The following is a 17,158-nucleotide window of genomic DNA, read 5'->3' as shown; positions in this document are numbered from 1 at the left end:
TCAAAACCTGGGCTGATTTAAAATAGCTCTCAAAGACCTTAGGACAATTAGCTTCTGCCCCAGTAAAGGCAAGTCTCTTTTAAGCAGGGGCAGAGCCAGGTATCCTCCTTGTGAAGACCGTCTTGCCAAACACCACCTGTGCTCTTGTTGCCTAGCAACACACTATAGCAACAGAGGACCTTTTTTTTTTTTTTTTTTTTTTTGCGCTGGCTGCAAGATGTCAGCTCTCACTTGGCTAAGACTCTCTTGATTTCAACTCCTCTGAAGTGTTTACAAAGAGAAATCCAGGGTGCCTGGGTGGCACCCTCAAGTGTGTGGGTCTTGTTTCCTTTCAGGCCATGATCTCAGGGTGGTGAGATCAAGCCAGGGCTGCAGAGATTTGAGGTCTGCATGGAGTATGCTTGGTATTTTCTCTCTTCTGCTCCCTCTACCCCTCCCACTTGTGCATGTTCTCTCTCTCTCTAAAAGTAAGTTTTTTTTTTTTAATTGTTATTTTAAAGAGAAATCCGAAATGGAGTCCTTTGCTTTAACTCAGGATCCTGAGACCAAGAATTGCACATTCTTCCACTGAGCCACCCAGGCGCCCAGCAATGTGACCTTTTATTTATTATTTTAAAAAATTTTTAATTTACTTAGAGAGAAAGAGAGCGTGCACAAGCAGGTGGAGTGGCAGGCAGAGGTAGAGTAAGAAGCAGGGTCCCTGCTGAGCAGGGAGCCCCATTCAGGGATTGACCTCGATGACTTGAGCTGAAGGCAGATGCTTAACCTGAGCCACCCAGGTGCCCCACAGTGTGACCTTTGAAGTCAATCTGAGGGACATCTGGATGGCTCCATCAGTTAAGCCACTGCCTTCAGCTCTGGTCATAATTCCTGGGCCATTGGATCGAGTCCCGCATCGGGCTCCTTGCTCAGTGGGGAGTCTGCTTCTCTCTCTGCCTCTGCCTGCCACTCCACCTGCTTGTGTGCTCTCTCTATCTCTCTCTCTCTGACAAATAAATAAATAAAATCTTTTTTTAAAAAAAAGAAGTCAATCTGAAATATCCTGATCAGCTTCAGGTGAGGTCATCTGCATGATAACAAACCCTGCTGGTCCCTCTCCCCTTAAAAGAAGATGCCCTGGCCTGAAACAATCCTTTCTTTTCTTTTGCTTATAGCTTTGTTGCCCCACCCTCCTTCTGATTAAAACCTGTCCATTTTGTACAACTCCTCAGAACATCTCTCTACTTGCTTCATCAGTTGATTCATAAATTGCTTAATAAAGTCAATTAGATATTCACTAGTTTAAATTTTTTTTTTAACAGGGGCACCTGGGTGGCTCAGTGGGTTAAGCCTCTGCCTTCGGCTCAGGTCATGATCCCAGGGTCTTGGGATCGAGCCCCGCATCGGGCTCTCGGCTCAGCAGGGAGACTGCTTCCCTCTCTCTCTCTGCCTGCCTCTCTGACTGCTTGTGGTCTCTGTCTGTCAAATAAATAAATAAAATCTTTAAAAAAATATTTTTTTAATAAAAGTACAAAACTAAATTTGGACTTTATTCCTTTCATCTCCCCTTTCCTGGAACAATAGTGTGATTCATCTATCATTGGTTTGGACTATGGTATTTCTTTATTGGTTTAGTAAACCACATTATCCTGTGTGCAGTTGACTTGTAAAATTTCACAGTGGAAAATTTCACAGATGTAGGAAAGACATTAGGGTTTGAAGCTGATGGCCAAGAAGGAATTCTTGAGACGTCTTTGGTGCAAAAAGGTGATTTTATTAAAGCACAGGGACAGGACCCATGGGCAGAAAAAGCTGCTGCTCCAGGGTTGTGAGGATTGGTTGATTCTACACTTCTCAAGTTGGGAGAGGGTTAGGGATAGAGTAAGTCTCTAAAGGGATTTTGGAGGCAAGGTTTCCGGACCTTGAAGGGGCTAGCTATTGTTGGGAAAAAGTCATTTTTTACCATCTAATAAAACCTTAGTCTTGAGACCCTTCCTTCCAATGTATACTGGTGGCCGATATGCTTGGGGGATGAATGCCAACATGCATCTTGCAGTGGGGGTGACGGTTAGAAATAAAGGAAGTTTCCAAAAGAATTTTTATCTGTTAAGTAGATTCACAGGGGCCTGGAGGTTGGGTTAAGATTGTCTTTTGCAAAATATCAACATCAAAGCAGTTGAGTCCCTAGAGGAAAGTCACTCTGCCCATTTCAAGGACTTGTTAATGGTCTGTAGGTAGTAAGGAAATTTAACAACTTTTCTTCTGCCTTTGCTTCCCACATCACCTACATCGAGTAAATTTTTGGCAAAGACAAAACTCAGTATCTGAGCTTTAACTCACATCCTCAAACAAAACAAATGGTATAATCTGCAACTGGAACCAAAGTAATAGTAATGAACATTGGTCATTGCTGTGAAATGTTGTATTCCGTGTAAATTAAAAACAGGTGATAAATTATAATACATGTATAATTAACCAGAATCTGATAAAGCCCATTAATGCCTTGACAAAATTTAAACTTAATATACGGTTTATTATCTATGGCATCCTACTGAGATTATAACTAGCCTTTGAATAGATAAAATTGATAGAGCTACTACATTTGGATGCTAGTGGTCGCCACAATTATCTGACTCTGCTTTACCATATTATAAATGATCTGGAATCCTATTACGCAATCTCTATGATGAAACATACATTGAACACAGTTGTTAAAGGCAGCAGAACAATAGCAAATATACACTTCACTTACTAACCTTACCAAAATTATTCAAGAGATGGTTTATGGGTAGAATGGATTATTTATTAATGTCTGAGGATCCCTAGAGACCTATTGAAGACTTTGGGAAAAACTTAAAATCAAGAAACCTCCAGATATTGGCCTGGTCACCCGATCCAGTCCCTAAAAGAGCAACCAAGGAAGATAATCCAATGCTACTGTAACAAGCATTCGTTAACACAGATGCCAACAGGCAGAATGGAAAAGTGCGATCACAAAAAGTTATCCCCAGGGTAGGAAGAAAGGAAATGAATGGCCTTGGGTATCCTAACTCAGGCCTGGGGGACAGCTCAGCAGCCAGTGGGATATTTAAATAAAGAGCTTGATCTGGTGGCCGAGTGGGCCGGCCTGCCTTGGGGCCACCCTCTTGATCCCTGAGGCTAGGAAACACCACACTGGAAGGAGCCCTCCACCCTTTCCCACAGGAACAACTGCCTGGGAGGTAGATGAGCTCATGGTCAAAAACTTGATTGGTGACAGGTGCAGGGAGGGTTAATCAGATTAAAACAGCCCATAATAAAGAGCCCATAAAAATTTCTACATATAAATGCCAAATTGGCAACCCTCTCTGGTCCCCTCCCTCTTTAGGAGTGTGGTACTACCACTCAGTAAACTTTGCTTTGTTGCCTACCACTCTTTCTCTGGTCTACCTCTTCATTCCCCAAAATGGCGTGACCAAGAACAGTGGGCACCAAAGGAAAAGAAGTCTGCAACAGTAACATTAACTAGAAGCTAAAAGCCCATTATAATAGCAAAACTACAACAAATGATTAATGTGAAACCAAATCAGAGTCAATGACGAGAACGCTAATACTGGACAAGAAATGACAAAAATTAGAATGGAATTACAACAACCTCATTTGGACACTGATGGTCTAAGGAGGACAAAACCTGATCCCGCCAGAGTAGAGATCATGCACTTCAAACCCATTAACACTGATGCTAAAATGAATCAATACCCCAGAACATCTGGAAAAAATAATATTAACTTACAAAGATCTTTGGGTAGCGGCAAACTGGAGATTAAGATGACCAACTCCTTATATATTATCCCTTAAAACATCTCCATGGAAAACTGCAGAGGAAACTACTAATATATTTCATTTCACTATTATATTTCATATTATGAAATTAGGACTATTAACTCTGATCTGTGATAGAGAACATAGATCCTCACTGATACGTGTGGAAGCAACAGAACAAATTAAAAAGTCAGCTTAAAAGTTGTACCCTGGGGTGCCTGGGTGACTCAGTTGGTTAAGTGTCTGCCTTCCGCTCAGGTCATGATCCCAGGGTCCTGGGATGGAGCCAGCAGTGGGCTCCCTGCTGATCAGGGAGACTGCTTCTCCCTCTCCCTCTGCCTGCCACTCCCTCTGCTTGGGCTCTCTCTGCCAAATAAATAAATAAAATCTTAAAAAAAAAAAATCTGTACCCTGCAGGATAGAACATCATTATTTACAGTATTTGCATAAGCCAGAAAAACAGAACTGATTGACTTGATAAGACCAACTGAGGAATTAACTAAAGATAAAGGTTAAACCTCCTGTCTATAGACAAAACAGGCTTATACCTAATGAAAATAAACCAAGTCAAAACAGACTATCTAGACTTAAGTTTCTGGCTTTTTTGTTTTGGCGGTTTGGGCTTCCTAAACCATTTAGACCACCACCCTTGAACACAAATTTTAAAAACAGAAACTCAAATAAGAACCCAAGAAAGCATGTACAGTGGCAAAGAAATGGAAACAGCCACACTTTTATGGTAGATAGACCTACAGAAAATAAGCCCACATATATCCACTACCCCATTTACTATAAATACTAACTGCTTTATCAAACCTAATTCCATTAATAAACAAGCCGCTGATAGTCAAAGGAAAGTAAACCCGAGGAGCCACCCCTGCCCCCCGAGACTCTGTGGTCACTGTCTCTTGGCCTAAGCCAGAGATAATTGCCCATATATTACACAGGCCATATCAATAGAAACCTATTTTGCAAGCAGAAATACTGCATATACCACTATGTTGTTAGATACAGAGGCCCAAGTAACAATGATACAGGGCTATCCTACTCGTTTAGAAAATTTTAAAGATTTTATTTATTTATTTGAGGGGGTGGTTAGCACCTGTGCCAGGGGAGGAGCAAAGGGAGAGGGGTGAAGAGGGAGGGAGAGGGAGAGAGAAGCCCCATGCAGGGCTCAATCCCAGGGCCCTGAGATCACAACCTGAGCTGAAACCAAAAGTCGGCCCATCAACTGACTGAGACACACAGGGTTTCCTATTTAGGAAATTTAAACAAACAAACAAACAAACAAACAAATGGACTAATTGAATGATTAGGATGAAAATTAACACCAGGGGCACATGGGTATATAGAGTTTAACAATTGAGGATAGACTGTGCATTATGGCTACATGCTTTATAAATCCCAATTTAGAAAACATTCTTGGAAGGAGGTAATAACACAAAATTTGAGGGAAACACATTCAGGAACTCCTAAAGGAATAAATTATTGTGCCTACTGTTTCATGTTATAATAATCCAATCCAACCTATTAAAAAGCTGGACGAGTGTTATAGATTATAGGAATTTAAACAACCTCCCCAGATTGGTGTGGTGGGGAACCCAGATAAAGGTGCTATCATCAGCAACACCACCACTGGATCTGAAACTGATCACATGCGGATAGGCTTATCCGACATGTTTTTTGCTATTCCGGTTGATAAGGAGAGCCAACCCATGACTACATTCCTGTGATATCAAATACATTAGGTCTGATCAACAACATACATTAACAACCCAGTAATAGCCCACAACATTCTAACACAAGACATCCAGGTCTTCCAGGAAACCTCAACATGCACACAAACCATCATTTCTTCTACCCATGACATCCCTATTTATGGAGATAACTTGAACAACAGACTAGAGTCCCATTATAGTTAATGGAATCCCTTACACTCAGAAGATGGACAAATGACTCAAATAATGTCCAAGGACCCCACACTACAGTAGAATTTCTAAGTATAATTTGGTCCTCTGAAGGCAGAGAAATAACTGACCCAGTTATAAAGAAGATAGTGTATAAACTCCTATCACAAAAGCAGTAGGTCACAAACTGATAGGACTATTTCAGTATTGGAAAGAGCACATACCACATAAGAAGACCATATCAAAACACATTTATAAAATAACTAGGAAAAGTAGGGGGTGGTATTGTTTAAGTAGGGAATTCAGAAGGACATAAACTCAAGAGGCAACCTTAACTTAGAAATGCTGTCAGAAATTTTAGTACATTGGTACCAGCTAATGAGGACTCCTAATATAAATGAAATAACCTATATTCACAGAGGATTGCAAATGGTGTCTGAGGATAAAAACACACAGGACCCTTTTGGGCTAAGTACCCATGGTCTAAGAACAGATACCAGTCATTTGAAAGTCTGCCCTGGGCACTCAATATGGTCCTACAAAATACAGAGCCACTAACAGAAAATAAGCTAATTACACTTAAACTCAACAGCCTATTCTGAAACAAATAAAGGAGACCCTTGACAGAGGAGAATGACTTTTGACCATAAAGTCCTAACATGGATAAATAAAGGGAGTGTTGGCATAGAAAATGGTGAGCCTGGAAATGCTATAAGGACATCTCATTTAGTCAGGCAGGCATGGGCAAAGCTTGTCCTGTATATGGTCACAAATGCAAAGATTCATTTTGTAGAAATCTCAGCTAAAACTGAGCATGACATGGCCTCAGAATGTCCAAAGGAAATGTCTTTTTTGTGTTGTGTATGACTCAAGACCTCGTTAAGAACTTAATTTTCCCTCCCAGAGATCCCAAGGCATGGCTGAGTGACATGCTTTATCATGTCTCCTTCCAGTCTTACGAAAATAAGGAGACAACCCACAAGAATGGTGGTGCCAGGTGGTGTGGTGGTGGGCTGGGATAAACATTTATTCAACATATGCTGTAAGTCTCCTATTTTATTAGGCTGTTACATATTTTCTATGTTGACATGATCTTCCTGAAAGATAGTTTTATTTCTCCATTCTACAGGTGAGGAAATGAGGTGCAGAGAGAGTAAATGATCTGTCCAGGATCACATGGCTATTAAGACACAGAAATGGAACTCTATCTGGCTCAGACGCCTATGGTCTTTCCTCTGTATACATGTCCCCCTCTCACTAGATTAGAAGTTATATAAAGTAATTATCTGGCTGAGAATTATTTTTGCATAATGCTTTCCAGCCTAGAATACTTGCATTCTTTCATGGAATCATCCTTGTCAACATAATGCCAAGCTGGCTCCCTCTTTTAGTTCTTATAAGATTTTGTTTATTGACTTTAATTAAGCGACCTCACTTAGAAGTATAAAGGTATTTATTAGAAGGTTTGAATTAGTCTATAAAGAAGACAGCAATTCCAAAGGGGTGTGTGACATCACCACCCCGTCCACTTGAAGATGGTGGCTGTACCCCACGGTTCTGAAGTCACTGATATATGGAATATATTGTTTCACAGTATTACACTTCTCTTCACTTCTGCTCTAGACTGGATGCCACCTCCCCAAGGTCTCCTCTATGTATGTCTTGGCAGGCCAGTGTCCTTAAAAGTAGCTTCTTTCCCCACTCCAGAATTACAAATCAGTCTTCTTGACTGACTGGCGTTTCTCCTATGCCATTTAGAGCAACATGAAAGACTAGCGAGTGGGAAATAATGCAAACCACCCTCCCCCCACGCCCCCACGCCCCCCGCCAAAAAACAATGGTCTTATATGCTGGTGTGTCTTTTACGCATGGTGGAAAAGAGCCTCCAGAGAGCAGAGCTTATTTGCCATTGTCCTTGGACTGTGTCTTCAGTTTGCTTCTCCACTTTGGTGACCCAAGGTAAGGAATAAATCATGGTCCTCCGTGGTAAAGTTCTACTGGCCCCAAGGTATGAATAGCAACCATCCTGCCTCTTTCCCAAGTTAGGTGGTGTAATGCCCATTCAATGGATGTAACACAGATTCAGATATGCTCAATAATTTGCCCAATGCCACACAGCCAGTGCCAAGGCAGGTCAAGGCCAGGGTCCTTCCAGACTTCAGCTCAGTTCCTTGGATGTTCTTGGATGGGAAGGGAATTAAAAGCAAGACAAAACTTGTTGGGTGTAAGGTTTCTTTTTTTTTTTTTTAATAACTAAGGTGAGTCAAAAATAACCAGAATGGAAATAAACTTGAGTTTTAAGAAACAAATTAATTTTTAAAAAGAGTGGTCAAGTTTATTATAAAAAGATTAATAGTTGTATCTTATGATAAGTCAAATTTATATTAAAATTCATATTATTTGATAAATAATACCACAAGAGCATCAGCAATTAAAAAAAAACCACTCTTATTATGGTAACAAACTATTTTAATATTCCATATTCTACCTCAGACTTTATTTACATGCATAAGAGAGTTTTGCATAATTGATATTCTATTGTATTGCTCCATTGTGATGCTGCTTTTGAAAAAAACTTAATATACTACAAGCACATTACATTGATTTATAATAATTACTTAAAATGGCTATAATATTCTATCAATTATGTTATCAAAGATTGTTTAAACATCATCTTTTTGACTTATTTTTATTTGCTTCCTCTTATTAATATGAATAACACTCCAAGAAGCTACTCTAAGCACATAACTTCATCCTTTTGCAAATAAAAAAACTGTAGTTGTTGCTTGAAATATATGAAATATGTGTCTAAATGTGTATGTTTAATTTTAGTTCAGTGAAGGAAAGTTAACTTAATTTTATTTTTTAAAAAAGATTTTATCTATTTATTTGTCAGAGAGAGAGAGAGAATAAGCAGGGGGAGCTGCAGCAGAGGGAGAAACAGGCTCCCCGCTGAGCAAGGAGCTGGATGTGGGACTCAATCTCAGGACCCATGACCTGAGCTGAAGGCAGATGCTTAATGGACTAAGCCACCCCGGAGTTCTAGGAAAGTTAATTTTAGGAAAGAAGAAAGAACACAATAGATACCACCTTGTAATCCCAACACGTAGAAACTTCTGGTATTATAAAGATGCACATTCTTTATATAGTTATCAAATAATATTTGGGATATATATAGATATATAAAATCAGTAACAGCTTGAGTCATAGCATAATACTGCTTCTGCATCTGCTTCCATTCATGAATGTTTTCTCATTTTATTAAATATTTGTTTGTATCTTGCATCATGATTTATTTAATTGCATCCTTCTTGTTGGACACCTAGTGGTTTTATTTTAATTCTGTATAGTTAATGATACTACAATTATTTTGAAATTAGCCTTTGTAAACACTTATAATTGGTTCCTTAGAATTAAACTTCTAGAATTGGAATAACTGATTTAAGTATTTTCATATTTTTGTTTTATATTACCATATTGCTTTCCAGAAGAGTTGTATCAGGTAAACTTCTCCTTTCTGTATATGAGGGTTTCTTTTTTCCCTCATGCTGGCAAGCAGCAGTTTCTTCACTTAAAAAAAAGAAGAAACGCTCCCCCCCTGACCCCCATTGCCCTGTTAATTTGTTAGTTAAAAAATACACTCTCCTGTATAATTTTGGATTTCAGGAAACAGTCAACAAAACAAAGAGGCAACCCATGGAATGGGAGAAGATATTCGCAAATGACACTACAAAGGGCTGATATCCAAGATCTATAAAGAACTCCTCAAACTCAACATACACAAAACAGGTAATCACATCAAAAAAAGGGCAGAAGACATTAACAGACAATTCTACAAAGAAGACATACAGATGGCTAACAGACACATGAAAAAAATGTTCATAATCATTAGCCATCAGGGAGATTCAAATCAAAACCACATTGAGATACCACCTTACACCAGTTAGAATGGCCAAAATCAATAAGACAGGAAACAAATGTTGGAGAGGATGTGGAGAAAGGGGAACCCTCTTACACTGTTGGTGGGAATGCAAGCTGGTGCAGCCACTTTGGAAAAACAGTGTGGAGATTCCTTATAGAGCTACCCTATGACCCTGCAATTGCAGTACTGGGTATTTACCCCAAAGATACTGATGTAGTGAAAAGAAGGGCCATCACAGTCCCTCATGGTTTGTCTCCCCCTCCAATTTCCTCCAACTCACTTCTCCTCTCCCCAGTGTTCATAGTGGCAATGGCGACAGTCGCCAAACTGTGGAAAGAACCAAGATGCCCTTCAACAGACGAATGAATAAAGAAGATATGGTCCATATATACAATGGAGTATGATGCCTCCATCAGAAAGGATGAATACCCAACTTTTGCTTCAACATGGATGGGCCTGGAAGAGATTGTGCTGAATGAAATAAGTCAAGCAGAGAGAGTCAATTATCATATGGTTTTACCTGTAGAGCATAAGGAATAACATGGAGGACATTGGGAGATGGGAGAGGAGAAGTGAGTTGGAGGAAATTGGAGGCAGAGACAAACCATGAGAGACTGTGGACTCTGAGAAACAAACTGAGGGTTTTGGAAGGGAGAGGGGTGGGGATTGGGTGAGCCTAGTGGTGGGTATTAAGGAGGGCACTATTGCATGAAGCACTGGGTGTGGTGCATAAACAATGAATTTGGGAACAGTGAAAAAAAAAAAAAAAAAGACAAAGCACCAGACAAGGCAGCTGGATACATTTTCTCTCTCTTGAAATTCTAGTCTCTGTTGGAACGACTCCCTTAGGCATCCACAGCTCTAGGTTCTCTCTAAGAAACGAAGCAAGTATTCCCAGGGCTGTTCACATTGGGGAACAAAATCTAAAGAAGTATTCCTGCCTTTCTGATGTCAGAGATCACCATAGAGATGTTTCTCACTTTGAGGCAGAAGATATAGCTTTTTTGTGGTCTGAGCGCCAAACTTGTTGAAAGACAGTCATTGTTGTAACTTAACATTAATTAATAATGTGTATTCATACAAACTTGCATCAAATGACATTCTGCATGGAGGCAGGAGAGAAGGGGTTGGACTGAATGCATGAACCCTTGGAAGTTGTTTTCAGCTGAGGATTTTCGAGTAACCACTGGAAATCAAGGGAAGTACCAAGGATAATAGGAGTTGAAAAGAACAGAAGGCCAGGATAGAATATCTTTCTTCTTCTTCTACCTCACGTTGTGCTTAGACAAAGCCCAATCTATATGAGAGCTACCCTATAGAAAGTTGCTGAGTGAATAAATGAATGAATGGGGAAAAAAACGAGCATCGTTGAACTCAGTAATACTATCAATCAACTGGGTATAATTGACATCTGTAGACTACTTCATCCAACAGTGGCAGAACACTCCTTATGCCCAAGTTTACATGGAACATTTAGCAATATAGACCACATTTTGGGTCATAAAATACACCTTAACAAATTTAAAAAAATAGAAATCATACAATATCTGCTTTCAGGCCACAATGCATTGAAACTAGAGACCAGTAATGGAAAGGTATCTGGAACATCCCCCAATACTTGGAGATTAAACAACATACTTCTAACAAGACACAGGTCAAAGAAGACATATCAGAAAATATTTTAAGATATTTTTAACTAAATAAAAAATACAACTTTTTAAACCTATGAGGTACTGTAAAAAGCACCACTTAGAGGGAAGTTTATACCATTGAGTGGATATGTTAAAAATAAGAAAGACCTAAAATTAATAATCTAAGTTTCCACATTAGGAAACTGGAAAAAGAAAAACAAATTAAATCCAAAGTAGGCATGAAAAAAAAGAAACAAGAACCATAACAGAATCAATGAAATTGAAAACAGGAGATTAATAGAGAAAACCAATAAAATCAAAAGCTGATTCTTTGAAAAGATCAATAATATCAAAACTATTTTAAAAGTCCAGTACCATTCATGATAAAAATCCTCAGTAAACTAGGAATAGAGAACTTTTTCAACTTAATATCCACAAAAATGCTATAGCTCATATCTTAGTAGTGAGAAACTTAAACTTTCTCACTAAGATTAGAAACAAAGCAAGGATGTTCCCTCTCACCAGTCCTTTTCAGCACCATACTATAAGTTCTAGCTAATGCAGTAAGAGAAGAACAAGAAATAAAAAGTATACATTTTGGGGGAACCCTCTTACTCTGTTGGTGGGAATGCAAGCTGGCACAGCCACTCTGGAGAACAGCATGGAGTTTCCTCAAAAAGTTGAAAATAGAGCTACCCTACAACCCAGCAATCGCACTACTGGGTATTTACCCTAAAGATACAAATGTAGTGATCTGAAGGGGCATGTTCACCCCAATGTTTATAGCAACAATGTCCACAATAGCCAAACTATGGAAAGAACCTAAATGTCCATCAACAGATGAATGGATAAAGAAGATGTGGTGTGTATATATATACAATGGAATACTATGCAGCCATCAAAAGAAATGAAATCTTGCCATTTGCAATGACGTGGATGGAACTAGAGGGTATTATGCTGAGCAAAGTAAGTCAATCAGAGAAAGACAATTATCATATGATCTCCCTGATATGAAGAATTTGAGAAGCAACATGGAGAGTTTGGGGCATAGGGAAGGAAATAATGAAACAAGATGGGATCAGGAGGGAGACAAACCATAAGAGACTCTTAATCTCACAAAACAAACTGAGGGTTGCTGGGGGGAAGGGGTTAGGGAGAGGGTGGTTGGGTTATGGACACTGGGGAGGGTATGTGCTATGGTGAGTGCTGTGAAGTGTGTAAACCTGGTGATTCCTGTGAATCGATTCCTGTACTCCTGAGGCTAATAATACATTATATGTTAATAAAAAATTAAAAAATACATACATTTTGGGAAAGAAGAAATAAAGCTGTTTTGTTTGCAGATGACATAATTATCTATGTGGATGACTGAAAGAATCAACAAAAAATCTACTGGAAATAATAGTTATAGCAAAGTTGCAGGGTACAAAGTTAATATACAAGCACCAATTATTTTCCTATATACCAGCAATGAACAAGTGGAATTTGAAATTAAAAGCACAATATCATTTACATTAGCACCCTCCAAAATGAAATGCTTAGATATAAATCTAACAAAATACGTGCAGGATCTATATCAGGAAAACTACAAATATCTGTTGAATTAAATCAAAGAAGAAAGTAAGTAGAGAGATATTCTATGTTTCTGTAGAGGAAGACTCAGTATTATCAAGATGTCAATTCCCAACTTGACCTCTGTGTTAAATATAAACTCATTAAAAATTCCAGCAAGTTATTTTGTGGATACCAACAAACTTATTCTAAAGTTTATACACAGAGAGTAAAAGACCCAGAATTGGCAATATAATATATAAGGAGAAGAACAAAGTCAGAGGACCTAACTTCAAGACTTATAATAAAGCAACACTAATCAAGACAATGTGATATTGGCAAAGAACAAATAGATCAGCAGAACAGACAAAGTTATCAGTAGCTAAAACAGACAAACAGATCAATTTTTAGAATAGAGAGCCCAAAATTAGACCCCCATGAAGGACAAACGAGCGAAGGTAATAAAATAGAGCAAAGGTAGTCTTTTCAATAAACGGTGCCGGAACAACTGGAATCCACATGCAAAAAAAAAAAAATGAATGTAAGCACAGACCTTTCACCCTTCACAAAAATTAACTTGGAATATACCACAGATCTAAATTTAATGTTAAAAAAGATAAAAGTCCTAGAAGAAAAACACAGGGGAAAACCTAGATGACCTTGGGTATGACAATGACTTTTTAGATATTTTAGATATAAAACCAAAGATATCAACCATGAAAGAAAGATATCAACCATGATAAGCTGGTCCTCATTCAAATTAAACACTTCTGCTCTGTGAAAGACAGTATCATGAGAATGGGAAGAGAAGTCACAGACCAGAAAAAAAAAAAATTTGGAAAAGACATACATGATAAAGGATGTTCTCTAAAATTGTACAAAGAACTCTTGATTCAAAAATAAGAAAACAAATAATTTGGGGCTCCTGGGTGGCTCAGTGGTTAAGCATCTGCCTTAAGCTCAGGTCATGATCCCAGGGTCCTGGATCGAGCCCTGCATCAGGCTCCCTGCTCTGCGGGAAGCCTGCTTCTTCCGCTCCCAGCTCCCCTTCTTCTTCTTCTTTTTTTTTTTTTTAAGATTTTATTTATTTATTTGACACAGGGAGAGATCACAAGTAGGCAGAGAGGCAGGCAGAGAGAGAAAGGGAAGCAGGCTCCCTGCCGAGCAGAGAGCCTGACGCGGGGTTCGATCCCAGGACCCTGAGATCATGACCCAAGCTGAAGGGAGAGGCTTAATCCTCTGAGCCACCCAGGCACCCCCCCACTCTCCCTTCTTGTGTTCCCTCTCTTGCTGTGTCTCTGTCAAACTAATAAATAAAATCTTAAAAAAACAAAAAAAGAAAAGAAAACAAATAATTTAATTAAAATAGGCAAAAACTTTAATGGGCACCTTATCAAAGAAGATATACAGATAGACAAAAAGCATATGAATAGATGTTCCGTATTATATGTCATCAGGGAAGTAAAAATTAAAACAAGAACAAGGTATCACTACACACCTACTAGAATGGCTAAAATCTAGATCACGATGACGCTAAATGCTGGTGAGGGAGGGTGTGTTGCAATAGGAATTCTTATTCATTGCTGACTGGAATGCAAACTGGTACAGCCATTTTGGATGACAAAACCAAACATATTCTTACTATATGATCCAGCAGTCACGCTGCTTGGTATTTGCCCAAAGGAACTGAAAACATGGCTACCCAAAAACCTGCACATGGATATTTACATCAGCTTTACTCATAATTACGAAAACTTGGAAATAGCCAAGACGTCTTTCAGTAGGTGAATGGATAAACAAACTGGGACATCCAGACAATTAACTATTATTATTCAATGCTAGAATTAAACGATTTATTAAGTCATCAAAAGACAAGGAGGATCCCTCAAATGCATATTACTAAGTGAAAGAAGCCAATATAAAAAGGCTACATACTGGGGCACCTGGGTGGCTCAGTGGGTTGGGGCCTCTGCCTTCGGCTCAGGTCATGATCCCAGGATCCTGGGATCGAGCCCCACATTGGGCCCTCTGCTTGGCAGGGAGCCTGCTTCCCTCTCTCTCTCTCTGCCTGCCTCTCTGCCTACTTGTGATCTCTCTGTCAAATAAATAAAATATTTAGAAAAAAAAAAAAAGGCTACATACTGCATGATTTCAATTATATGACATTCTGGAAAAGGCAAAACTATGGAGACAGTAAAAAAAATCATTGGTTGCCAGGGGCTATCAGGGGAGAAGAGATACATAGGCAGAGCAGAGGCTTTTTAGGGCAGTAAGAATACTCTGTATGATACCATAATGATGGCATGTCATTATACATTAGTCCAAACCCTTTAGATGTACAACACCAAGAGTGAACTCTAATGTAAACTACGGACTTTGGGCAGTTATGTGTTAATGTAGGTTCATCAGTTGTAACAAATGTACCACTCTGGTGGGAAGGGGTGCTGATAATAGAGAAGTTATGCATGTGTGTGGGGTAGGAGTATATGAGAAATCTTTGTACCTTTCCCTCAATTTTACTGTGAAGTTAAAACTGCTCTAAAAATAGTCCTAATTAAGAAAGTGATTTGATATAAAGATGGATTTTTATTCAACTATTACCAAATTCAGCTGTTATAGAAAGCAAGACATACCTACAATGCTAATTTTTAGGATTATTTAAGTCTCAGTCTTATTATGCTAAATGGAAAGATGCTTCATGTTCATGGATTGGATGACTTAATATTAAGATGGCAGTACTCCCCAAGTTGAACTGCAGATCAACAAAAGATGTCCTAAAATTAGTTTGTGTTGATGACTGCCCGACCCTGTGAATATATTTTAAAAAGTGTAAAATCCCACAAATGTCCTGTAGCTATTTCCTTTGATAATACCCAAAGAACTGGATCTAGCCCAGAGAAGACTGACTAGAGTGGCCGAGAAGACAAAGCCGTCTGTTCGCATTCTCACTGCCCATTTCTCTCCTTCGGTAGAAAAGTGTATGTGGCACCTGTCAGTAGTTCTCAACCTTGGCTCTGTGTTGGAATCACTTGGGCCCCATCCCAGACCAATTACGTCTGGGCCCCAGGTTCAATCTTTTAAAAAATCTCCCCCAGGACTTCAGGGTTCTGATCCAGCATGTAAGGAACTTAGAAGCCATCATCCCATTCTATCAATAAGGAAAAAAATGAACAAACTTAAAAAAAAAATCAATAAACTTTCTTAGATCTATCAAAGGAGCAAGATCACAGGGCAAACTGCTGCTCCTTGAACTAGAGAGAATTTCAGCTTACCAGAGCAGAAACCCACCTCAGGGAGACCAAAAATGGGGGAAGAAATCTAAGCTGTAACTGATAAATTGCTGGGGGTTCTGTATGGATAAGTCGGGGAGATAAAACAAAACAAAACAAAACAAAACAAAGCAAAACCCAGGAAGACTCAATCACAGGGTCAAGATTCACACTTTGTGCGTTTTGCCTCCAGGAGCTTTACCAGGTTCTCACAGTAAAGATCAGAGAAAAATACCTTTGGGCTTTCAGGAGAGGGAGGCAAAAAGTAAGCATTTTGAAAACACCAGCGCATTCTGAGAAACGCAGGCCCACAAGAGAAACTATTTTACCAGACCTAACATATTGGGGTTTTATCAGAGTCTAACCAACCCAGGTGAAAGGCAAATAGCCAACTCCAGCTACTCAAGCCTTCCAAGTGGAAGGCAATACACAAATCCGACCCCCTCTGGCCATCCTGGACCATGTAAATGGTTAAAGAAAAAAAAAGAAGAAGAAGAAGAAGAAGAAGAAAGAAAAACTGCAAAGCATTTGCAAAATTTTTGACATCTCAGCAGCACAGCCTCACTTAAAAGCCTAGGATGGAATGGTAAGACTGTGCAAGCATACCTTGGCTATACTGTAGATTCAGTGCTAGACCACCATAATAAAGTGAATAAAGTGAGTCAAGGGAATTTTTTTATTCCCAGTGCATATAAAATTTATGTTTGCACTATAATGTAGTCTGTAAGTATGCAGTAACATTGTGTCTAAATAACAAATATCCATACCTTAATTTAAAAAATAAATTATTGCTAAAAATGCTAACCGTGATTGAAACCTTCATAGATTCATAATCTTTTTTGCCGATAGAGGGTCTTGCCTCCATGTTGATGGCTGCTGACTGATCATGGTGGTGGCTGCTGAAGGCTGGAGTGGCTGAAGCAATTTCTTGAAATAAGACAAAAATGAGGTTTGTCACATCGATTGACTATTTCACACATGATTTCTCTGTAGCATCAATATGTTGGATAGCACTTTACCCACAGGAGAACTTCTTTCAAAATTGGAGTTGATCCTCCAAAAATGTGCTCTTGCTTTTTCAACTAAGTTTATATAATA

This window comes from Enhydra lutris, unplaced genomic scaffold, assembly GCF_002288905.1.
Source record: "Enhydra lutris kenyoni isolate GAN:26980312 unplaced genomic scaffold, ASM228890v2 scaffoldscaffold24, whole genome shotgun sequence".
In the NCBI taxonomy this organism is placed as follows: Eukaryota; Metazoa; Chordata; class Mammalia; order Carnivora; family Mustelidae; genus Enhydra; species Enhydra lutris.
Note: the sequence above shows the minus strand (reverse complement) of the source record.